The sequence below is a fragment of the Enhydra lutris genome, unplaced genomic scaffold, assembly GCF_002288905.1.
Source record: "Enhydra lutris kenyoni isolate GAN:26980312 unplaced genomic scaffold, ASM228890v2 scaffoldscaffold21, whole genome shotgun sequence".
NCBI lineage: Eukaryota > Metazoa > Chordata > Mammalia > Carnivora > Mustelidae > Enhydra > Enhydra lutris.
The window spans coordinates 14,127,561-14,154,903 of NW_019154105.1; positions in this window are offsets into that span (position 1 = coordinate 14,127,561).

Consider the following 27,343-nt stretch of genomic DNA (forward strand, 5'->3'; position numbering starts at 1 on the left):
ACAATTATTGTATTGAAGATTGTGTCTGCTAATTTTTTTCTATCTGTAAGCTGATGGAAGTAAGAATTTTCAAAAGAAACAAACACACAAACCAAAAAACAATTATTAGTTGGCTTTTCCTTGGCAGTAAATGAAGCAAAACATTATTTTAAAGGGAAGATGGAAGTGACTGAAAAGACTGTTTATAGAGTTGAACTCCTCTGCATGAAGGCCATCCACCCCAAGCCTATCAATCACATATGACTACCAGCCAATCTTCACAGACTGTAATTTCTCTAGCAAAAGATAAGGCAATGAAGCCATCCCAGCTTTGATGAAACTTTTATGAAGGAAAATTTATACTAGTTGTACCCGATGCTCAGTTGGAAGCTGATTAAATGATTTATATTTTGCCTGATCAGAAAGCCAGGCAGATTAAAAATTGTGGCAATCCCCTTTCAGAGTACACATTGTTGTCTTCAGGTCATTGCTGAAAGAAATTGTGAATGTGGTTCAAGGACAGCTCAGCACTTTGTACTTTCTGAAGGCAAGTCATTACTTAAGTGGTTGGATGTGTATTTCTAAGAGCAATACTTTGAAAGCTGACTTTCCCCTATAAATACAGCTCTGCCAGTAAGATGTTAATTTAGAATTGTTTGGAGTTTTAAGAGACAGGGCATACATTGAATTTACTGAAGTATCTTCCAGAAGTCTTAGCTTTCAATTTGAAGACACACACAGCTTCAAATTAGGATTTTGAGGATGCCAATAATTTGCTTGGAAACTGGAGAAGAACTGAAACCCATCAGCAGAGCAAATCTGGCTAATTGAAGGCAGGAATAGGAGAACCTAGTTAGGCAGGAAGAATCTGCTACACATTATGGGCCAGGAAGGCAATGATGGATTCTGGAAAGGCAGAAAGACTTAAAAAATTTTTTTCAGCTACTATTTATTATTCTGATACAATTTATGATGAATTAAGAATACAATAATAATACAAATTCTGATGAATAAAGAATGAATTCATCAACAATGTTTAAACAAGTCATTTAAGTGAACATCAGTAACAACATTTTTTGGGGATTCACCTTATACAAAATTCAGTAGGTTTGGAGAGTTAAAGAAATAAGTTATAATAGGCCTCAGATTTGCTGTCAGAAGGGTTCTTTTACTAGAAATAGATTTGGAGCATTTTTGCTAAGGGAACAGGACAAAAAAGTAGTTCACACATGGCTTGTCCCTGTCTTCACTGATGACATTGCCATTGTTGTTTGCATGGATTTGTAACTCTAAGCTTAGCTCTTTGATGATGATGAAGATGATGATGATGATGATGATGACGATGATGATGATGATGACGACATGACCTCACTGCATGATTGGTTTTTATTCATTTCTATTCCCAGTGTCTACAACACTGCTTGGAACAGAGTAGATTCTCCATAAACATTTGCTGTGTGACTGGAAGAATGAATAAGTAAAACAAGTAAGTCATTAACAATCTTAGTAATCAGAGATCATAGATTTTCTAGGGGATTGGAATCCAAACAGGGAAAAAAAGAAAAAGAGATTTTAATTCAATCAAGGTAGGCATCTTACTCATTGGGCCTATAAGAGGATACCATAGATTGGGTGGCTTATAAACAGCAGAAATTTATTTCCACAGGTTGGGAGCCTAGGAAGTCCAAGATCAAGGTGCCAGAAGATTCAGTGTCTGGCAAGAGTCTACTTCTTGGTTCAGAGTGGTTTTCTCACTGTGAGAAAAAACTCACATGACTCACATAAACTCACATGACTGAAGGGGCAAGGGAACACAGCAATGTCTCTTATTAAAGCATTAATCCCATTCATGAGGGTACCACATTCATAATCTAATCATGGTACAAAGGCCCCACTTCCAAATACCTTTACTTTGGAGATTGGTTTCAACATATGAATTTTAAATGACACAAACTTTCAGTCTATAGCAGCTGGTGAAAGACTCCACAGTATAAACCACCCACCAGGATTCCATACAGTTGTACTTTTCAAATTGGACTATTTGAGTACTTAAGGCTATATAGTAGTGTAGATGGATTTATTTGTTGGGAGTATTTGATGACATTTCCCAAACTGTTAATTTTTTTCAATAGTCAGGGATTAAAATATGCTCAAATTTGAGCCCACCTATAAATAGAACAAAATGAAAAAAATATTTAGGAATTTGTAAGTTAAATGAGAATTTAATTAAATTTCTCACTTGTAATCATCTTCTTGGCCTGTACCTCTACACTTCTTGTGGACATAAGTTCATTCTTCTCTAACATTAGGTATATTTCATCCATCAAACATTTATGTGGCAACTACAGTGAAAATGTTAGTAAGAACTACTGTACTATAATTCTAATACAGACTGAAGGTCTTGGTAGACTTTTGCATTCTCTGTAGATCAGGGTGTGGGTTTAGTTAATAATGTCGAGTGACTGGTTTGAGTGTCATGGAAAGTGGGTTTGGAAATTGAAGGCAGAGTCTAATAATCCCTTGTTCTTTTCCTCATGCATTTCAGGAAGTATGGGGCTCAATTTAATATATGATATTGCTTATTTGAGGGTTTTCTTCAATTAACTTGGACTACATGAGGTATTTTTAGGTTTTATTTGTCAACCAATAAATACCTCATCTCTCCCTACTCTGTTCTGTGCTCCAATAGAGGTTAAATTAATAACGGTGGCCTAGTATAATCATACTAGATAATATCTGAAGAATTTACGTCTGGTGGCCATTTACATTGTACCCCTACTATACCTCAAAAATCCCTGAGAGAAGAAAATTAATTATATTTTTAGGGGTAATTATTCTTCAAAATTACTTGTAAAATTGAGCAGGAACAGATTTAATCATTTAGAATGCTGTCTGTTTTGGCACTGGACAATTGAGAAGAAACTCTGGTCGTCTGGTCACTTATAATATAAGCCTTACATATGTCTTAATGGAGGAATATATATATATATATTCTCATATATTCAGGGTTAGCAGAAACCTATTTGTTTCGAAAAAGGGAGAACATAAATGGGCTACCATGCTATAGGTTTCTGGCTCAGTATGGCATGTCAACTTTAAGATGCTGTAAGAGCTAAAAGAGATAAGGAGCATCTCGAAATGAGAGTACAGGATTGCTGCCTGGATTCCTGACATGAGGTACCAGTTACATTGTATACTGGTGTTTTTTACAAGCACCATCAACATATTTAGTCATAAAATTGAAAAGGTGTAAATGTTATGCAAGAGTCCTAGAGGATGCCATATTGAACCAACAGATGGATAAGATGTATTTAAGAGGCTCAAAGAAGTGACTTCCAAAATATTACATTTGAGAACTTTTTAGAATTTTTACATTTTTCATACCAACATTTTATTTGTAAATTCATATTTCATTTGGAAATAAATGTCATGAGAAATACGATGTTAATAAATGTTATTTTCATTTCTTATTTTCCCATACATAGTATATAGTAGAAGTATAAGGGAGAAGAATTGGGAAAAGAACTCAGATAGAATATATACATATATGAAGTTATTTTACGATATTTACCTCTTGTTTTAAATTTAAAATATGTTTACCAAAAGCAGTATGGTGTCCAGATGCACAGTAGGGATAATTTGACTCTGAATTCCAATATTTTCTATATTAATGTAAGCTATTCATGGTCAATTAAACAATTTCTTTCCTCTCTTGTCCTTCCCCAGTCCCTTTGGAAGCCTGTGAGTTAAAGCAATGTAAATGGCACATGCCTTTTGTGATTTGAATGATGAACAAGGTGACAGAGGTATTTTTGGATAGTTTAGTAGAGAATGCTTAAAATGATAATATTTATGCATCAATTTTCAAAGAACTGTTAGAGGTAGCATTTAAACACATTATAGGAGACAACTGGTTGGCTCAGCTGGTAAACGTGACCTTGGGGTTTTAAAGTTTGAGCCCCACATTGCGTGCAAAGATTACTTACAAATAAAATCTTTAAAATAATAATAATAATAAAGTAAATAAATACGCAGCTAAACACTTCTCATACAACTTTAAAAACTACTATCTATCATCAGCTATTACTTTAATTCATTAACATACAGTGCAATATTGGTTTCAGGAGTAGAATTCAGTGATTTATCACTTACATATAACTTCCAGCACTCATTGCAACAAATGTCCTCTTTTTTTTTTTTTTTTAAGATTTTATTTATTTATTTGACAGACAGAGAGCACAAGTAGGCAGAGAGGCAGGCAGAGAGAGAAGGAAACAGGCTCCCAGCTGAGCAGAGAGCCCAACACGGGGCTCAATCCCAGGACCCTGGGATCATGACTTGAGCTGAAGGCAGAGGCTTAACCCACTGAGCCACCCAGGCGCCCCAAATGTCCTCTTTAATACCCATCACCCAACTAGATCCTCCCTCGCCCACCTCCCTACTTCAACCCTCAGTTTGTTCTCTATCATTAAGAGTATTTTGCAGTTTGTTTTTCCCTCTGCTTCCCCCACCCATCTTCCCATATGTTCATTTGTTTTCTTTCTTAAATTGTACATATAGGTGAGATCATATGGTATTTGTCTTTCTCTTATTGACTTATTTCACTTAACATAATACACTCTAATTACATCTGCATCATTGCAAATGGCAAGATTTTGTTCTTTCTGATGCTTGGGTAATAGTATATTGCATATATATACCACACCTTCTTTATCCATTCATCAGTCAATGGACATTTGGGCTCTCTGTAGTTTGACAATTGTTAATAATGCTGCTATACCCATGAGGGTGCATGTACACTTTTGAGTCTGTATTTTTGTATCCTTTGGGTAAATACTTAGTAGTGCAATTGCTGGATTGTAGGGTTGTTCTATTTTTAACATTTTGAGGAACCTCCATACTGTTCTCCAGTGGCTCCACCAGTTTGCATTCCCCTAACAGTGAAAAGAGCTCCCCTTTCTCTGCATCCTCACCAACACTTGCTGTTTCCTGTATTGTTAATTTTGGCCCTTCTAATAGGTGTGATGTGGTATCTCATCATGGTTTTGATTTATTTTTCTCTGATTATGAGTGATGTTGAGCATCTTCTCATATGTCCGTTGGCCATCTGGATGTGTTCTTTGGAAAAATGTCTATTCACATCTTCGGCAACTTTGCTGAATTTATGTATTAGTTCTAGCAATTTTTTGGTGGAATTTTTAAGGTTTTCTATATAGAATATCATGTTTTCTGCAAACAGTGAAAGTTTGACTTCTTCCTTGCCAATTTGGATGCCTTTTATTTCTTTTTGTTGTCTGATTGCTGAGGCTAAGACTTCTAGTACAATGTTAAGTAGTAATAATGGTAAGTGTGGACATCCCTGCCTTGTTCCTGACCATAGAAGCAAAACTCTCAGTTTTTGTCCATTGAGGATGATATTAACTGTGGGTCTTTCATATGTGGCCTTTATGATGTTGAAGTATGTTCCATCTATCCCTACTTTATTGAGGATTTTTATCAAGAATGGATGCTATATTATGTCAAATGCTTTTTCTGTATCTATTGACAAGATCATATGGTTCTTATCTTTTTTTTTTTTTTTTTCGATAAGTCTGGGTAGGGGTTTTTCAGTTTTGTTAATTCTTTCAAAGCACTGGCTCTGTTTTGTTGAACTGTTCTGGTTTTGTTTGTTTCTGTAATATTTATTTCTGCTTTAATCTTCATTATTTCTTGTCTTCTGTTGGCTTTAAGCTTTATTTGCTGTTCCTTTTCTAGCTCCTTTACATGTAAGGTTAGGTTTTGTATTTGAGACTTCTCTTGCTTGTTAAGGAAGGCCTGTATTGCAATATACTTCCCTCTTAGGACAAACTTTGCTGAAGTATAAAGGTGTGGACTGTCATGTTTTGATTTGCATTTGTTTCCACGTGCTTTTTAAACTTATTCTTTAATTTCCTTGTTAACCCATTCATTCTTCAGTAGAATGTTCTTTAATCTCCATGTATTTGTGGTCTTTCTAAATTTTTTCTTGTGGTTGACTTCAAGTTTCATTGCGTCATGGTCTGAAAATATGCACAGTATGATCTCAGTCTTTTTGTATGTATTGAGGGCTGATTTATAACTCAGTATATGATCTATTCTGGAGAATATTCTGTATGTATTTGAAAAGAATGTGTGTTCTGCTGCTTTAAAATGAAATGTTTTGAATATATCTGTTAAGTCCATCTGGTCCAATGTGCCATTCAAAGCTAGTTTCCTTGTCGATTTTCTGCTTAGATGATCTATCCATTGCTGTAAGTGAGCTCTTAAAGTTCCCTCCTATTATTGTATTATTGTCAATGAGTTTCTTTATGTTTGTTATTAATTGATTTATATATTTGAGTGTTCCCAAATTGAGGGCATATTTATTTACAACTGTTAGGTCTTCTTTTTTTTTTTTTTTAAAGATTTTATTTATTTATTTGACAGAGAGAGATCACAAGTAGGCAGAGAGGCAGGCAGAGTGAGAGGGAGGAAGCAGGCTCGCTGCTGAGCAGAGAGCCCGATGCGGGGCTCAATCCCAGGACCCTGGGGTCATGATCTGAGCTGAAGGCAGAGGCTTTAACCCACTGAGCCACCCAGGCGTCCCTCTTAGCTCTTCTTGATGGATAGACCCTTTAATTATGATACAATAATCTTCTTCATCTCTTGTTATAGTCTTTGTTTTAAAATATATTTGATATAAGTATGGCTACTCTGAATTCTTTGATATCCATTAGCAGGATAGATTGTTCTCTATCCCCTTAGGCAGGTGTCTTTAGGTCTAAAATGAGTCTTTTGTAGGCAGCATATAGATGGATCTTTTTTTTTTCTATCAAATCTGATACCCTATGTCTTTGGGTGAGAGCAATTCGTTCATTTACATTCATAGTGATTATTGAAAGATATGAATTTAGTGTCATTACGTTACCTGTAGAATTGGTGTTTTTGGTGATGTTTTCTGGTTGTTTCTAGTCTTTTTTTTTTTTCTCCACTCAAAGCATCCCCCTTAATATTTCTTGCAGAGCTTGTTTATTAGTCACGAACTCTAGTTTTTGTCTCGGAAAATATCTCTCCTATTCTGAATGAGAGCTTTTCTGGATAAAGTATTTTTGGCCACATATTTTTCCATTCAGCATGTTGAATATATCCTTCCACTGTCTTCTGGCCTGCAAACTTCTTGTGCACAGATCTGGTGCAAACCTAATCTGTCTTCATTTTAACCTTCCTAGGTTAAGGACCTTTTTTTCCCTTGCTCCTTTCAGGGTTCTTTCCTTGTCTGTGGGTTTTGTGAATTTGACTATGATATGCCTTGGTGATGGTTGGCTTTTGTTGAATTTAATGAGAGTTCTCTGTGCTTCTTGGATTTTGATGTCTGTGTTCTTTCTATGATTAGGGAAGTTTTCAGCTTGAATAATTTGCTTGAATAAACTTTCTGTTTCTTTTTGTCTCTCTTCATTTTCTGGTACTCCTATGATATGAACGTTATTCCATTTTACTAAGTCACTGAGTTCCCAAAGTCTACCGTCATGTTCATTACCTTTGTTTCCCTCTTCTTTTCAGCTTCATTATTTCCCATTTTTAAAAAAGATTTTATTTATTTACTTGAGAGGAAGAAGATGAGAGAGAGAGAGCACAAGAGGGGCAAAGTCAGAAGGAGAAGTAGACTCCTTGCTGAGCAGGGAGCCCAATGCAGGACTTGATCCCAGGACTTCAGCATCATGACATGAGCCAAAGGCAGTCACTTAACCAACTGAGCCAGCAGGCGCCCTGCCATAATTTTATCTTCAATCACTGATTTGTTCCTCTGCTTTGTCCATTCGTGTGTTTATGGCATCCATTCCAGTTTGCATCTTGGTTATAGCATTTTTAATTTCAGCCTGACTAGCTTGCTTTAAATTCTTTTATTTCTGCAGTAAGTAGTGCTCTAGGACTTCTATGCTTTTTTCAAGCCAAGCTAATATCCTTATAATTGTTGTTTTAAATTTTGAATCAAGCATCTTACTTATATCTGATTAAATCTCTGACATCATTTCTTCCTGTTCTTTCTTTTGGGGTGAATTCCTCTGTCTTGTTGTTTTGGAGGGGAAGAAAAAAAAGGAAAAGAAAGATAAAATAAAAATTATGAAAAATTAAAAAGATAAAATGAATTAAGTAAGCTAGACCCTGGGTGTGTTTTGGTCTGACTTGTTATGAGAAGCTTGATAGAAAAAAGCTAGAAAGAAAGTATAAGAAAAGGAATTCAAAAATTTTAAAAAATAGGGGTGCCTGGGTGGCTCAGTGGGTTAAAGCCTCTGCCTTTGCCTCAGGTCATGATCTCAGGGTCCTGGGATCAAGCCCTGCATCGGACTCTTTGCTCAGCAGGGAGCCTGCTTCTCCCTCTCTCTCTGCCTGCCTCTCTGCCTATTTGTGATCTCTCTCTCTGTCCTATAAATAAATAAATAAAATCTTTTTGAAAAATTAAAAAAATATATAAAAATTAAAAAAAAAATTTAAAAATGCTCTCTCTGTAACCAAAAAATAAATAAATAAACGAAGCAAAGACAGAAAAGAAAGAAAGAAAGAAAGAAAGAAACCCAAAGGAAGCTGTATTTTGTTTCCTCTAGAGCTAAAGGTTTCCAGCACTCTGATTAGTAGACTTGTTGTGGGTGAGGGGTTTCTGCGCTGAATCTCAGGTGTAATTACCCTAATGAAGATCCCGGAGTGTGGTGCAGGGAGCCAGTGCTTGCTAAGGAAGCTCTGTTCTCCACTTGGTGATGCTGTTTTGCACACTGAGGTCAATCAAGCTGCTGGTTTGGGGAGAAAATGGCTTTGCCACCATCTCTCTTCTCTGGAACAGGAAATGTGTATCACTTATTTTCAGAAAGCTCTCATAGATGGGCAAAAAATTACCCCTCTTGTGTCCCCGGTTTCTGTCAGATCCCAGCCTTCGCCCTCTCTGTGTCTAAGCTGTTCATCTGCCAAACAGTGTTTTATCTCAGGTGCAGCTGTGTTTTAAATCCCCATATTTTAGAGACCCACCCCTGCACCCCACCTCCACCCCACCCAAGCATGCACTGCACTGATCCTTTGGGGGTGGGTCTTGTTGTGTTGTTGTGGTTGTTGGCTTATCCCAGAACACAGGTGCAGGACTAGGAAGGGGTTCTGAGTTAATGATAAATAGCAACACACAGGCTGCTAGCGTTGCTGCCCTCAGCTGGAGTCGTTGTTCCTATACTGGTAAGCAGGGCAGCTCAATGGTGTCCATAGGGTCCTTCGCTGGTGGCGAGGCAGTATCACTCTACCAAATGCATTCCAAGCAGGGGAACTGCTTCTTCCTGTGTGACCCTGGAGATGCTCAGACTGCCAGCTGCTGGGCCTCCACCCTGTTTCCCCACTGGAGCCCTGCTCAGCTCCTCAGTCATGACCCTGACAGTGTCCCAGACCTCTGAAACATCAGACTCTGTGCTCTAATGTTTATTAAAAAAATGGCTGTACTGTAATCCTTTCTTTTTTCCTTGTCAATGGTTTTGGTAAATAGTTTTCTTTTTTTTTTAAAGATTTTATTTATTTATTTGACAGACAGAGATCACAAGTAGGCAGAGAGGCAGGCAGAGAGAGAGAGAGAGGAGGAAGCAGGCTCCCCGCCAAGCAGAGAGCCCGATGTGGGGCTCGATCCCAGGACCCTGGGATCATGACCTGAGCCGAAGGCAGAGGCTTTAACCCACTGAGCCACCCAGATGCCCCGGTAAATGGTTTTCTTGTGCAGTCCCCTGCACAGGTTCTCTCTCTCTCTCTCTTTTTCCCCCTGCACTTTCTCTCTCTCCTCCTTCTCTCTTGCTCTCCTTCTCTCCCTCCAGGATCAGGACTCCATCCCCAGGGCAGTGCCCAGAGCTCTTTTCTCCCACAAATCACCTTTCCACAGTTTGCACCTTCCATGGGGCCTTTTTCAGTTTGTAGATGTGCAGACTTCCAATGGATTTCTTAGGTGTTCAGATTTGATATTTATCTAGCTGTGTTACTGATATTTATCTAACTGTGTTCAAGGGAGGAGTCAAGCTTAAGGTCACGCTACTCCTCCACCATCTTACCTCTCTCCCTACAACTTTAAAAACTTAATAATTATAAATCATTTTTACATACTTAAAATTTTTCATTCAATGAGATAAAAATCAAAGCCTGTTAGTTTGGAAAGAATCTGGTTTAAATATAAGATTTGACTGTGAATTTATGAAGTTTGTGATTAACAACTTCCCTGCTTTTTTTACACTGGAAATGACCAAACTTTCAGTCAGCTCTGTTGAGGTTATTATTGGGCATCATGTCTGTGTTTGTCTCTTTTGATTCTTTAGTTTAATTTTTAGTTCAATTTGTTATGCATATACACCACTGTAATGAAAACTGACATAATGGGCTTATTCAAAATTAAATGATTCAGGAACTTAATATAACCATGTAGGAAAATAAACTTCTAAATGATGCAGCAGAGAAAAGACAAATTGCTTATGACTCAATTTATTTTGAAAAAAAATTGATGCAGCATCTTGGGAAGAAGTAATTATTTCTTCTATATTTGCAGACAGTTTTTTTTTTTTTAACTATAGCTAAAGCTTTCTTACCAGTTTTATTCTTCCCAACTTCTCTCAAGTCCCCCTAGCTCTCTTTATCTCTTATTGCTTCTATGAAAAATACTGTTGTGTATAAAATGAAATTTGTTGTGTATAACATGAAATGATAACATGAACTAAACATGAACCAAGGTAACAATTCAGTATGACCACCTCTGTAACATTTAAGTTTGTAAATTGACCTTCCCACGAGTCCATGAAAATGACAAGTCAATGCCTCCTGCTTAAGCAAGGTTTTATTTAGGCATCTTCTTGCATAAATGGTAGAGTGACTGGAGTCATAATGTACCCAAACCCACATGAGTTCACTTCTTGGTGAGTCACAGATGCACCCGGTGGAGTGGTCACACAAAGTCAATCTATTCGAGGAAAACAAGGAGATGATGAGGAATAACTTCCAAAGCTGTGACTCTCCAAGCAAGGGTGAATGGGTTTCCTTTAATTAGTGTTACGATGAGTATTGATAAGGGAGCATTGTCGTTGTATGTAGAGGCAGGCATAAGACCATGCATGTGCCTTAAGAAAACATGCCTATACATACATTGCATATTATGTAAATGAGGCTTAGGCTCCTTAGGGGAGACTTTAGCATTACAATGAGGGAAAGATAATTGTCAGTCATTCTAGAGGTCACTCTATGGTCCATTCACTCAGGCGCAAGTCAGGTGTTATGCGCAAACCGGTATGGCTGGTCTGGGCTGGCTGGAGGTTTTGTCCAGCTATCACCAGAGGGACAGTTTCACTTTCCATTGCCTGAGTTAAGAGATAAGATGGACAGAAGAGCTTAAGGAAGGATGTGGGACCGAGGTCAGTGAGTACAAGCAGGTGGGCAGGGAATGTCAGGTCATGGGGTCTAGCTGATGACAATAAAGGAGGGTATATAAGAGCATCTCCTAGGTGATATACAAGAGTATGTGGGGGATACAGCTAAGACTGGGTCCTGAGGTATTCCTAGTGAGACAGGTTTGTGGACTTGCTTGAGGAAGGTGGTCACTGCCTGTGGTAGCAGCCATTTCTTCAAGTATCAAGGGGGATAATCAAAGCTAGTATTTTTTCCTTCTTTTACACCTAGAAAAGAGGCAGAAAAAAGGGACAAAGGGAGGAAGAAAGGAAGGAAGAAAAGAAGGTAGACAGGCAAGAGGGAGGGAGGAGAGAAAAGAAAGATCTAGGTCAATCTCTAACACTGAGGTTTTCTCCCAATCTATAAAATTCACATGAAAGATTTATATTAGATTCAGAATTCGATCCAGTAAACTTTAGCGAGTAACTACTCTGTATTAGAGGCTGGCCCAGGAATTCTAGTAGTACCATTATATATATAAAGTATGACTATTCCGGGGGTTAGCAAACTTACTGTTAAGAGTCATAAGATAAATGTCTTGCCTTTGTGGTATATATTGTCTCTGTTTCAACTGTTCAATCTTGCTTTTGTAATATAAAAACAGTCATAAACTGTAGAAACTAAGGAGCATGACTGTGTTCAAATAAAACTTACAAAACAGCTTTGGGCAGGATTTGTCCTGCAGGACACAGTTTGCCTACCCCTGATTATTCTGATTGCAAGTAATTTTTGAACAACTGTAATGTCTCTGGATAAGAGATCCTGCATTACTTACATTCAAACTGTATCTCAATTACGGGTTTTAGATTTTGTTTTGTTTGGGAGAGCATAGGTTAGATTTTAGTTAAATTATGTCTAATGATTTTATGATGAGGGACTACAAAATGACTAAATTCTGCCTTGGTCTAGTCTTTCATTTTTTATGTGAATCTGTGGGTTCATTATATACAGTGAATAGTATCATCTAGGGGGCAGGAGTATAATTAATTACTCTAGTGCAGAGCTCTGGGAAACTGCATTTGATGCACATGTCACATGCCAATGCGATATGAGTGACTCTGCAACCCCTTAAGTCCAAATCGACTTCTCTTCTCACTGACCATATGATACATGAAAGTGAAAGAGTAGAGCTCAGGTTTAGGCACAACCAAGCAAACCCAGCTCTGCGAACCTGCCTGCTAGTAAAGGTGGGCCAGTGATTTTTAATATTACCAACCAGTAAAGTATTCTCTGCCTTGGCAAGAGCAAACAAAACTGGGAGAAGAAAGACTGACTTTCTTGGTGTGGAAGTGGTAGCAGGAGCTACCTTCTCTTCCAAAAGCCTGCAATTTATTTATTTTAATTATTTTTTGCTTAAGCAACGGAAATTTATTTTCTCATTCCTCAGGTTGGCATGCTGAAGTTCAAGGTCAAGGTGCCAACCTTGGTTTCCTTGGTTTCCTCTGAAACCTCTTTCTTGGCTTCAGAGGGCTGCCCTCTTTTTGCCTCTTCACATGGTCCTCCCCCCTATTCACAGGCATGTCTCTGTTGTCAAATATATTGGAATAGAGCTCTGCCTTAAAGGTGTTAGTTTAACTGAATTACCTCTTTAAGGACTGTATTTCCAAATACAGTTACACTTTGAGATACTAGTAGTTGGGACTTCAACATATGAATTTGGGGAGGTACAAAATTCAGCTCATAACACCTCGAGTTAGGGTAAACTGCCCCCCTAATGGCAGATCTGAAGTTCTAGCTATTTTTTCTCCTTTGTTTTGTTTTAGGTTTTCTGAGGGATTATTGAGGTATAATTGATAAATAAAATTGTATATATTTGAGATGTGCAACAGTTTCCTATTATAAAGAGAAAACCTAAGTCCTGAAAACTGACTACCAAGAATGTTTACTAGGATTTAATGGGACCTTATCTAAGTTAATATGAATATAAAATGTTGAAGTCTATGATATAGAAATAAAAGAGCCTATAAGAGACTATGTAGTACATGGCAGTATTATAACTTTGAACGCTATTTCTTAAAGAAGACAAACAGAAATAAATGGTATCACATAGAAAATGTGTGACTTCCAAAAGCACTTGAGTGAAGGTGCCTTTGCAGAAGAGCAGTAATGTTTCTCAGATTTGATTTTAAGATACAGATCTTGAAGTTCATGTCACTGACTAGTCATATTAATTATAACCAAAACAAAAGGAGCAGCATTGATTGCTGAACTAATTGGACATTGCTTCAAACTTGATAGTGCCAAGCCTGGCTCGTTCCAGAGAGAGAGACCAAGCACTAGCATAATAGGTTTACTATTCCCTTTGGGGTGTTATAAGCAGAATCAATATGTACTAATGACTGCAGTAATAAATTTGGTCATACTTCATAGGGTAACATTCCGCACTTACCCAGTTGTTGGTTTGACATAGAGTAATAGAGTTTACCCTTTTTAAGTTGTAAATTACTATGAAAATGCTGAGCCTCACAGTAAAATGCATTTGGGATGTTTTTAAGCTTAGGAAATATTGGTAATACTTCCACTAAGCATACTATTAAAATAAATAAATAGTATTTATTGCCTGATTCCCAGCTGCAGCTGGATGAAAAGCAGTGGGAAAGGAGAAATAAGACATACATATTTATCAAATGCACAAGGCTCATGTTTACTTAATTCACTTCCTTAGAGTTGCTTACACCAGAGAACAAAAAGAGAACTTTCTTTTTATTTCTGAATTTCATTTCAATGAAGATGATATGGAAGATGGTACTAATAGTTATACTTGTTATGTTAATTAAAAACTAGTTGTTATAAAATATTACCTATGACTTTTGCCTAGCATTAATTTACCACTGCTTTGCCATGTTTTTTGGTTTAAGCTTCACCAAGACTACTAGATGATGCTTTGGTTTATAAGTTTAAGTGAAGAATTAGTCTCTTAGGATAAAGTAACAAACCCACACATGTACACATATGTATGTATAGGTATGTGTGTGTTTTTATATATGTATGCATATATTAAATTAGTTTTACACATGTTGTATATATAAAATGGTATAGTTGTGTGTGTGTGCATGTACAGGTGTATATTCAGAAATACCATGAAATAAAGTAATTTTCAGCCTACATTTCATTATAACTAGAAATTATATCCCACATATTATATTTAGGAAATTTTTTTTATCTTTGGTGAATAGAGACATTGATTTGTATGGATTTAATATACTACAAAAATGATCACACAGTCATACATATATGATTGTAGAATGATATGTGTCTGTGTGTGTGTAGACAAACTAATCTGTTCGTTTTTTAAAACTTAGAGGAAAACTTTAAATCTTTTACTTTCCTTGAATGCATGGACAATATGGGTAGAAAAGCAAAGAGAGTTTGCATAGAAAATAGGAAATAATAAAGAGAAGTCAATTAGAAATAAAATCAGATTTCACTGTTCTCCATCTCATCTTCCTCCTGAGTAATTTTCATTTCACTTACTCTTTTGCTCACAAATTTGAAATGTGACCACATTCTTTTCCTAGTACTATATGATGGACATATGTCTTCTTAAGATAATAACATGAGCTTCTTGAAAGCCTAGAAAGACTTCTATGTTCTTTTTAAATTCTCAGATAACTGGCACAGTGTTAGGTCCATAAATGTTTGATAAATACTTGTTGAATTCAAAATTATAGAACAAATAAGCAAATTATTTGGATCAGACCTGAGGCACAACTAGAAAAGTTAAAGAGATTATGGAGATCAGTTATAATGAAAAAGAATGGGATATATATATTTGGTTTATTCCTGATAATCAAAATTCTATGATTTTCTTTCAACTTTTTGAGAGACATATTTATTTAAAATAACAGGTTAATTTTTTATTTAACATATTACACTTACGTCATCTTGATAACAAAAGAATATCAAGGATATGTATTATTTTATGCGATGAGCTACATATAAGAATGCTGTGGGTAGGGGGAAAAAAAGCTGAATTATTTATGCACTCTGATGAACCTATTTTAAAACTTGTTCCAGTTGCCTCTTTTGAAAGTGAAGTCATTCTCAGGAAATTCTATCAAGCTATATGTTTTTATTAGGCACTAGAATGTCTATTGATACGCTGACTATCAGGTTATCTTGAGATATGGTTAACTGGGCAGAATGAGTATTTTTTCCTATCCAATCCACGGATTAGCTACAAAAGAATTATTTCATCATTCTGGTCACCGTGCATCTTTTTTTTTTTTTTTAAAGATTTTATTTATTTATTTGACAGACAGAGATCACAAGTAGGCAGAGAAGCAGACAGAGAGAGAGAGGTGGAAGCAGGCTCCCTGCAGAGCACAGAGCCCGATGTGGGGCTCGATCCCAGGACACTAGGACCATGACCTGAGCCGAAGGCAGAGGCTTTAACCCACTGAGCCACCCAGGTGCCCCTCACCGTGCATCTTAAATGAGGTTTTGCATTCAAGTGTTGATACTTCCTCATTAACATGGAGCCATTCGAGACTGAAATTGCAGGTGGAGTGGTGTCTGTAGGTGGCACTAAATGTTGACAGATCGTCTCCCTATAATGGGAAAGTAGAGTGAAGACAATGTGCTGCCCATTGGATTGCAAATGCACACACTGAATCATTAATGGTTTTAGAGTGTAAAGCATCTGATCTGTTTAATTTTTAGGAAATGTATGCTTTTATGGGGATCAGACTCTCATACTTGCTCTTTACAGTAAACTCTGTACCTCATCTAAAATATAAACACTATTTTGCTGATTTTTTTGGTCTTCAAATGAGAAGCGTTCCAAACCAGTAACTTAAATGTCTGAATACATTAGCTAAATATGTTCCCAATCTTCTCAGAGCTTATATGTGTAAAAGAGATCTAAAATGTTTCACATAGATTGTGTGACCTACCTGTAAGCAACTTAGTGTATATTTAGTAACAACAGATTAAACAAAACAATATCCATTAAAATTCAGGTTTAAGACCTGGTTTCTAATTATTCCAGGCTATTGAGGGAAATTTGTTCATGGTTATTTTAAGGCAGCACTACCTCTGCTGAGATTTAATAATAACTGAAACACTACAAGAAAGTAATGATACCTACTGCCTGCTGTCGTTTTTCCCATTATAGTTGTTTGTATGCATACTTTACTCTTTACTTGGAATGTAATATACCACATGTAATACTTCATTTATCCAAACTCCATTTCAGAGTACCTAACAATGCCATGGAAAAAAATATTGACATTAGAGTCAGGATATTTGTATTTGAATTCTGGGTTTATCACTTTGTGGTTGTATAAACTTGAAAACCTCGTTTAACTTCTCCTGTGCAATGTTGTTATCCCTAAATTTAAGATAATAACATGTGCTTCACAAACTTATAAAAAGAGTAGTCTACAAAAAAGAATGTGAGCTTTGGAACTATAATATGCAGCACGAATTAGAGACACCAGTATTATTATTGACACACAGAAGGCAGTAACCACCTGATAAATTACATGTGGCTCTCAGGGGTCAACAAGTTCTGCAGATAGTAAGTCTGCTGACTTAACCATTTTCAATATTGAGGCTAAAATATGTAATGTCACTGCAACTTGATTATAGTGGAATATGGGCCCTACTTATTTGACACTGTGGTAAATGGCATTTCTATTTAATCTGGGAAGACTGTCAGAGAACAAAGCTAGTTCTATGCCTACAGCAACCCCTGACAATGAATTAATGGTATATCTATAGTACCAGCGTGCAGTCTATTTAAGTCGGATGGATGGCTGCTTTTCCTGCAACCCATCCGCAGCAGTCTATAAAGGAATGTAATTCAGCTGTATAACATAAATCTCTCTCTCCTGAGATCCTTTGTTCAAGTCAGTTGGTTTTTCTGCTTGAGGCTGGCTCTTAGACAACTCAATCTATCACTCATGTTTATTCATATCTTAATGCTATCTATATGCTTACTTTAAAATCTCAAAGTAAAAGTGGGTCTTTGGTATCATACATTTCTGTTATAAGAGAAATAATTTATTTGCCTAGGTCATTTCTACCCTGATATGCAATTTATAGAGGCTTCTAGAAAAGCTTTGCAAGGATTATGGAGTTGTTACGACTGCGCCATTTGATTAAGACTATACACATTTTTGGTAAATTGGCATATTTTTAAATGAACATACAATTTCCTAACAACACAAAACAAAACTTCCTACTTTCACCATGCAAAGAATCCAGTGACACACTTCTAAACTACATTTATTTATTTATTTTGAAGGTTTTTATTTATTTGTCCACACAGAGAGAGAGAGAGATTGAAAGAGTGAGAGAAATAGAGAGCACAAGCAGGGGGAGCTACAGGCTGAGGGAGAAGCAGGCTCCCCACTGAACAAGAGCCTGATATGGAACTTGATTCCAGGACCCAGGGATCATGACCTGAGCCAAAGACAAATGCTTAACCAACTATGCCCCCCGGGCATTCCTGAATTATATTTCTTATAACTCTCCATGTGGAATAAGAAATTGCATAGACAATTAGTTGCTGTATATTAAAAATCTACCTATTTCCTTCTTGGTTTATGACTTTCCATATCCTGAGTATCCCTCCATAAAACAGGATAGCCTAGGAAGGTTGTAGAGAAGTATTGTGATATAGCAGAATAACTCTATTTTCAATCTTAAATAAGCTGCTGCCCACTAGGTATGAGCCGGATTCATGTCATCCAATATTGTTGTTTCTCACTTTCTTCATCAATAGGCTAATGGGTTGTAGAGCTTGAATGAATGAAAGTATGTATGTACTACGTACTTGTACACAGGAGGTCAAGTAGAGGAATACAATTTATTTTTACAAAGGTAGTCTGTGGACAACACCATGTGGAAAATAAGTTTGAGGTGATTTTGGGTGTCAGAGAAGGTAATTATTTTAGGAGGAAATTATATTAGTGACAGTTAAAGGAATGAAAGATATAATTATCTAAAGTAGAATTTGACCTATAGAATTATTTTATATAATATAAAAATCTTTTTATGAAGTTTAATATGTAAGCTTCCACCTTAATTTGATAATCTAAAAAATGGCTATATTTAGCATCAGAATAATCTAAATATGCAGTTTCTCTAAGTTAAGTTCACTAGATAATTAACAGACTTTCTTTAATATGATACTATATATCCTTTAAACATGATGGGCTTATTAGGTGGAGGCTTTCTGTGGATATTCATGAATAAACTGGGTGAATTATAAAGTCAATAATTTTTTTGTCACATATATAATTATGATTTTTTATTTATGCCTGAAATAATATGCTTCTGTCATCTTTTGGCTTTCTAAAAAGAGAGTGCGTTGGATCAAATCAAGTGGGAAGACCACTAAAAGCCAGGAAGCAATATAAATATAATGAATATACTGCATTTACCCAACAGGGAACAAAAAAAAGATGATTGTCAACCACCAAACTGGAAAGCTGCAGACATTCTGAAAATTGCTTAGAGCTATAGTGGTACTATTTCTAAAAGGCACTTAGGAATCACTGAGTGGTGTTTTTTCGTTAACTTAAATGTCTTGCTGAGGTGGAGGTTATGTGACTCACCTACCGTTTACTTTCTTTGGTAATTATTCCCAACTCTCACATCCCTCAACTCTAATCATTACTAAGTCAGAGAATAGAATTAATTCCTACTAATCGTGCACTAAGAAGTATCATCCATGGACCATTTTGCCCATCATCTTTTCAACTTCTCAACTTTTCTGGATTGTTTATATTTGTCTGGCTTAGCTAAATTGAAACCACTGGGAAAGATTTATCAGAAAGCACTCCAGGGATATAGACTAGTTGACTTGGATCTTAATGCAAGAAGCACAAAATAACAGAACTTTCCTTTAATTGTCCAGAACAACATAATAAATTATGATGACAGAGTCTACATAGAATGGTTCTTCTTCTTCTCTAATCCATCTTCTGGAATATGGTACATTAGATGAACTTGCAGCACCAGTCATGTATCATATTAATGCCTTTTCATTTTCGGTGATTGTGTTGCCAGACATGAGTTTCAAAACCAATTTTATATTCATCACTCATCTCAATAAGAAACAATTTTAGTAACTAAAAGATTCAGGAATAACAGGAATTGACTGGCATCTTTCTCTCTCACTTTAATATTGGATGATGTGAGGAAAGAAAGTTGGGATAGAAAAAAAATAATCATATTAAGGGTTGATCTTTATTCATTGACTTACTAGTGTTTGTATTTTGCAGAAGAAAAGCTTTATAATTACTCAAAGAATTAAATTGCAAGTGATAATTCTATCAACGAGAGGCAATTTACTTCATACCTTTACACATGAAATCATATGTAATCGTGGATCAGTTAGTATGAACAGAATAGGGTTACAACAAATAAAAACTAGACAAAGTGAAGATCTATGATTTTTCTTGAACTCCTAAAGGACCGAGTTTGCAACAAAAATCTAAAGAGACAGGTGCATTCAGGGAGATACTGTACCTGAGATCTGCTTAAGTGGAACAAAAACCACTGACAGCCATAGAGGTAGGACAACTTCACTGGTAAATTTACTAAGTTGTTTCTGAAAACTGAGCATGAACAACAAACGTAAACTCTTAGAGGCTACAATCACAGGGATCTCCTTGTTTTTGTGGACTTTCTTTCCAGGAACCCCACCAAGTTCACACAATGAAGATCCAAGAAAAATGTCCTCAAGGCCCTGGCAGAGGAAGAGGAAAAGTAGCCAACTTGTAACTCTCCTAGATTCTTCTCCATAATAAAAGCTCCCTCTCCAGGGAGAAAGTCTACCCACAAGGCCATGCTGAAACATTATTCTACCTATTTTCCTCTAATTCTCATCACACTTAAGGGGTGAGGAGAAACAAACACAGTCAATAGGAGGTAGGGATTCAATGAAATAGTTTGGGAACAATACCTAGGAAAAGGAATAATGGTAAGAAAACAAAGACAAAAACCAACTCTGCTCCTAGAAAAGAAACAGTAACACCTGTGAAGTGTGAGACTTTCCCCAAAACACAAGCAATTATGAGACTGAAACTTAATCATAAGATCAGAAGATTAAGGAATGTCTTTTCTCCTCCTACCCTACCACTGTACCAGTGGTACACAGTGTACCAGGTACACTGAACCTTCTGTATTATAACAGTGGATTATAGTTAAATGAGCTTCAAAACATAGACTTTCCCTTTAGAACAGTACAAAAGGAAGCCCAAAAGCCAAGAGGGGAGCCAAAAACAAGGACATTGGAATCTGAAGACTCTGGAACCTAAAACTACAACAAACATTAAACTCAGCCCAACTCCTAGCTAGATCAACACAAATCCTTTCACTAAAGGTCTAGTTACCTCAATATATTTTACCCTATACAACAGGCGTTACTTTCAACAAAAAGAACAAATTCCAAAAGCAAGAATAAGCAGTGTGAAGAGACAAAGCAGGCATCAGAACCAGATTCAGGTATGACACAGATGTTAGAATTATCAAATAAGGAATATAAAATAACCATGATTAATATGTTAAGGGTTCTAGTGCAAAGAAAGAGAAAACATGCAAGACCAAAAGGCAAAGTCATCAGATAAATGGAAATTATGGAAAAAGAATTCAAAGGAAATTCTAGAAATGAAAACCTCAGTAAGAAAAATAGAGTATGCCTTCAATGGACTCATCTGTGGACTCCACATAGCCAATGAAAGAACAGAAGATAGGTCATTGGGAACTTTCCAAACAAAAAGATAAAGAAAAAAAAGATGAATTAAAAAACCCCAGAAAATCTGAAAGCAGTGGGGAAATATCAAAATATTAGCATATTCACAAATGGAAAACCAGGAGACAAGACAATGGGGTAGAGAAACATTTGAATAGTCTTTTTTTTTAAGTAAAGATTTTATTTATTTATTTGAAAGAGAGAGAGAGAACAAGCATGAGCAGGGGGAGGGGCAGTGGGAGAAGCAGACTCCCCACTGAGCAGGAAGCCTGATGCTGCACTCTATCCCAGGCCCCCAGATCATGACTTGAGCTGAAGGCAGATGCTTAACTGACTGAGCCACCCAGGCACCGTGAGGAAATAATCTTAAAACTTTCCAAAATTAATGACAGAAACAGAACCACAGATTCAGGATGTTCAGAGAACATCAAAAAAATTAAATAACAAGAAAATTAACAATTAAAAATCAAAACAGCCAGCCATATCATATTCAAGCTACACAAAACCAAAGACAAAGTGAAAATCTGGAAGAAAATGAGAGGGAGAAAACACCCTCTCTATAGCAGACCAAGGATAAGAATTTTGACTTTCATTGTAAAACTTTGCAAGCAGGAAGAATGGGATGAATGGGACAGGAGAGTAGCCAGTGCTAGTAAAAGTAAACCAAAACCTTATTTCATGAAAAGGTCACTTTGCATTTAATGTGTTCTTATAACCTCTAAGAGATTGATATAATGCTGTAATACAATACTCACAGAAAACAGAACAAATGTATATGAACAAGTGACAAGAAAATATTGATTGACTTTTTGACATCAAATAAAATATATATTTGCCTACTATATTATATTTATAAAATATTTTTATTTTATTAATCTGGAGACTATGTATTAGGAAATATAGAAATAATTACATTTATCAGTCTTTATCCCCTTATTGGGTGCCATGCTACCCAAACCTGAGAGTGAGGGTGTTATGACTGGAAATAACATAAAGGAATGAGCAAATTTTCAAGTAATACTAGAACATTTATAAGGCTCTTATGTACAACCTCTCATCAACACCATCTGACAACAGCACAATGCAGCCATTATTACGTCCTCCTTTTCTAAAGTAAGAAACATAGAAAATTTATGTAACTTATGCAAACATAATGGAGTTGGAATTCAAATTTAGAATTTTGCCCAGAGAGTTTCTCAACAAAGGAGTCATAATCTCAAGGCTCTATAAAGAATTGTTACATGAACCAAAGATTAATTGACCCAATTTTATCAAGATTTTCCACATATGCTAAGATGAAAATTACAAATCAGAGAATGGTACATCAACAGTTGAGTCTCTCAGTTTGGAATGGCTTGCTTAGTGTAGAACTTTTTGTGTATACAGCTGGCTATCTCTTAGTCATCTGCTTTTTATAGAAAGCACTTCTCAGGAGTTGGAAATGAGACATTGCCTGTGAAGTGTTCCTTTGCAAAATATGAATTCAGCAATCACCATCAGGGCAGAACTTTTGGACAAGAATATGAGAAACAAACTGAGGGTTTTGGAGGGGATGGGAGTGGGGGATTGGGTGAGCTTGGTGGTGGGTATTAAGGAGGGCACGTATTGCATGGAGCACTGGGTGTGGTACATAAACAATGAATGTTGGAACACTGAAAAATAAAATAATGCTTAAATCACTAATGACTATAGTTGGTTAAAAGGAGATAAGAAATTCAGGACAAAAACAGATGTAGATGTTTAAATTTGATAATAGTTTTCAATGACATACTTGTTTAAAAAATGAAAAGGTGATGTGTTATGAGCAATAATAAAACAACTACCAAAGAACAACAAGAAAGATTAAATTGGTTCTAGAAGTGTTTTGTTGTGCTACACTTAAAAAATGTGTTTTAAAGAAGAACAGAAAGTTTACGAGATGACCATTATATGACAGAAACTGAACTGTGGATAAAGAAATAATAAGCCACATAACTGAAGTACTGTTCTGGAAGAAATACACTTAAGTTAACACTTTTCTGAGAAAATGTAATGATAAGGTGAATATTCAGAGAAAATGACATCTTTGGAAATATCTAGTGACTGCAATCATTAAAGACAAAGGCAGAGAGAATCACATCGAACCACTTACAGCCCTTCAAAGAAATGCCACGCCAACAGTTGCCAATTGGTTCATTTACAGAGGAAAGTTTTATTATAAGGAAGGGACAGAATTGGAGTTTTGGCAAAAGAATAGACTTTTGTCATGTTCTCCAACACTCTTGTGTATGTAGATCTAATGCTTTCAAAGCAGGTATTAGTTATTTCAGCCCACTCAGGAAAAAAAAAAGATGAATTGGCTGTATATATACATCAATGTCTTTCATGTTTAAATGTTTTCCTTTTAAATCTGAAAATCAATATGTGAAATATAAAAGACTGTTTTTATTTCATGCCAAACATCAGGATGATTTAGTAAATTAAGAAAAGTATCAGTAATGTTAAAAAAGTATAGTGTGGCCATAAGTAGATTATATAGAGCTGAAATTTTTACCTGATTTTATGTAGTAAGAAAGAAAGTACTCTTGGAATATACTATTCTCAAGATAACAGAAAAATGAAACAATAATACTGGAAAAAGTTAAAAAAATTTATGGAATGAATAGAAATACATAAATACATTCTATAAATTTAGCCTGTATAAGGGGGTGATGAGAAAATCTCAAAACTCTTATCATTGTTTTAAACTAAGAAAGCGATTCTCATGGTTTTTATGAACACACATAATCAGCATTTGCATGATGCTAAAGTGTTCACAAAATACTTTTCTACATTCTGTCTCATTTAATTCTCACAGTAATCCTAAAAGACAGAAATGAAGGACATAATGGCTCAGAGAGATATTAGTTAGCTTCCTCAAGGTGACAGCAATAAAGGATGGAATTGAGATCTGAACTCAGGTTTTTTGTTCAATACTAATTCTGCTCCTTTCAGTCCAATACTTCATGTGCCCAGTGCTTTAATTTTGTTTATAGGTTAGTTAAAGTTTAGCCAATGATACCAGACCACCTTCAAATTTTTTCAGTGTATTTTTCAACCTAATCTCTCATTTTTAGAATGTATGTATTCTGCTTCACTTTGTTTGCTTTATACTATCTTATGATGATTCCCTGATACCATCTTAAAATTCATTAATTAGTTGCATCATGTGGATTGATTTGTGAAAATTGAACCACCTCTGCAGCCCATGAATAAGTCCCGTTTGATTGTGATGAATAATTCTTTAATGTACTGTTGGATTTGATCTGCTAGTATCATGTTGAGAATTTTTGTATCCATGTTCATTAAGTATATTGGCCTGTAATTCTCCTTTTTAGTGGAGTCTTCATCAGGTTTTGGAATCAAGGTAATGCTGGCCTTGTAGAATGAATTTGGAAGTTTCCTTTGATTTCTATTTTTTGGAACAGTTGAGAAGAATAGGTGTTAACTCTTCTTTAAATATTTTGTAGAATTCCTCTAGGAAGCCATCTGGCCCTAGACTTTTGTTTGTTGGGAGATTTTTGATTAATAACTCTGTTTCTTTGCTGGTTATTTTCTATATCTTCCCGTTTCAGTTTTGGTAGTTTGTATTTTTTTAGGAATTTATCCACTTCTTCCAGATTATCCAGTTCTTTGGCATATAATTTTTCATAGTATTCTCTTATAATTGTTTGTATTTCTGTGATGCTGCTTGTGACCTCTACTCTTTCATTCATTATTTTATTTATTTGGGTACTTTCTCATCTTTTTGGTAAGTTGGGCTAAGGGTTTATCAATTTTTAAAAAATTCTTTCAAAGAACCAGCTCTTAGTTTCATTGATCTGTTCTACTCCTTTGTTTGTTTCTATATCATTTATTTCTGCTCCTATCTTTATTATTTCCCATCTTCTGCTAGCTTTAGGTTTTATTTGCTATAGTCATCAAGACAGTATGGTATTGGCACAAAAACAGATACAGTAGAACACATCAACGAAACTAGAAGCTAGTTTTTTGAAAGAATCAATAAGATTGATAAACCACTGTCCAAACTAATCCAAAAGAAAAGAGAGAGGACCCAAATTAATAAAATTATGAATGTTTGTTTCTTAAATTCCACGTATGACTGAAATCATATGGTATTTGTCTTTCCCTGACTGACTTATTTCACTTAACATAAAAAACTCTAACTCTATACATGTCTATGCAAATGGCAAGACTTCATTCTTTTTGGTGGCTAAGTAATATTCAATTAATATATACTACCTCTTTTTTATCCATACATCAGCTTTTTTTTTTTAAGATTTTGTTTATTTATTTGACACACAGAGATCACAAGTAGCCAGAGAGGCAGGCAGAGAGAGAGGAGGAAGCAGGCTTCTCACTGAGCAGAGAGCCCGATGCGGGGCTCAATCCCAGGACCCTGAGATCATGACCCGAGCCGAAGGCAGAGGCTTAACCCACTGAGCCACCCAGGAGCCCCTCTCCATACATCAGTTGATGGACATTTGGACTCTCTTCATAATTCAGCTATTGTTGATAATGTTGCTATAAACATCAGGGTCGTATGCCCCTTTGAATAAGTATTTTTGTATCTTTTGTGTAAATACTTAGTATTGCAATTGCTGGGTCAAAGGGTAATTTTATTTTTAACATTTTGAGGAAACTCCATACTGTTTTTCAGAGTGGCCCCACCACTTTGCCTTCCCACCAACAGTGCAGAAGTTTTCCCCTTTCTCCACAACCTCACCAATATCTGTTGTTTCTTTTGTTGTTCATTTTAGCCATCCTGACAGTGTGATGTGGTACTTCATTGTAGTTTTGATTTGTATTTCCCTGATTATGAGTGATATTAAGCATCTTCTCATATGTCTGTTGGCGATCTGGATGTCTTCTTTGGAAAAATGTCTATTCACATCTTCTGCCCATTTCTTAACTGGATCATTTGTTTTTGGGGTATTGAGTTAGATAAATTCTTCATAGATTTTTGATACTAACCCTTTATCAGATATGTCATTTGCAAATACCTTCTCTCATTCTGCAGGCTGAATTTTAGTTCTGTTGTTTCCTTTGCTGTGCAGAAGCTTTCTATATTGATGAAGTCCCAATAGTTCATTTTTGCATATTTTCCCTTGCCTTGGAGGCATGCCCAGTGAGAACTTGTTAGGCCAAGGTCAAAGAGGTAACTGCCTGTGTTCTTTTCTAGGATTTTGATGGTTTCTTGTCTCACATTTAGGTCTTTCATCCATTTTGAATTTGTTTTTGTGTATGGTGTAAGAAAGTGGTCCAGTTTCATTTTTCTGCATGTTGCTATCCAGTTTTCCCAGCACCACTTTTGAAGAGACTGTCTTTTTCCATTGGATATTTTTTTTTGCTTTGTAGAAGATTGGTTGTCCTGCATACAGAACTCCATGAAAACTTGCAATATATCTTAAGTATGGAATAGTCTATTTCTATTTAAATAAGGATGGTAAAACTATAGCTTCATGTGTCTGCATAAAAAATCCTATTCATAATTTTAAGATATAATTTTCAAAAAGATCATGACTCATAAAATAGAAAATTTATAAAATAAATTTTATACTCATATAAATCTCTTATAAAATACAAAATTAACATGTATGTGCCAGAGATTTTATTCAACTTACTAATTGATAGGTTAACCACTAAGTTATTAAAACCTGTTCAAAATAGAATTTTAGTATGGATATTTATATTCTCTACCAGATTACATTTATTTGCATTGGCAAGAATGATTCATTTGTATTGCTGTAGACAAAATAATAATCTAGTCAACAGAAATTCAAACGTGTACTTCATTATAGAATTATGAAATACTCAGATATAGCCCACTAAAAAATGCCCAGCACTGAGGAAGGAATACTCAGTACATTCTTTTAATTATTTCAAGTCTTGAACAATAGTACAAAAACCACTCAACTTTTTATGTTCAAACAGCTGCATTCAAATATTCTAAGGAATGATAGATATGTACTTGGTCTGTATTAGCATAACTATAAGACAAAATGTAGGTACTTTTTCCAGAATAAAAAGGACACCATCACAGATTTCAAGATTAAAGCATTTTAAGAAACATATTCGTCATAATTTTAAATAATAGCTTTTCCCCTAGTTTTAGAAATCTTATCTTTTGTACTTGGCCGAAAATCTGGATTTTACATAGGTATACTCTAAGGGAAACAGGTTTTATTTTCTCTTTCT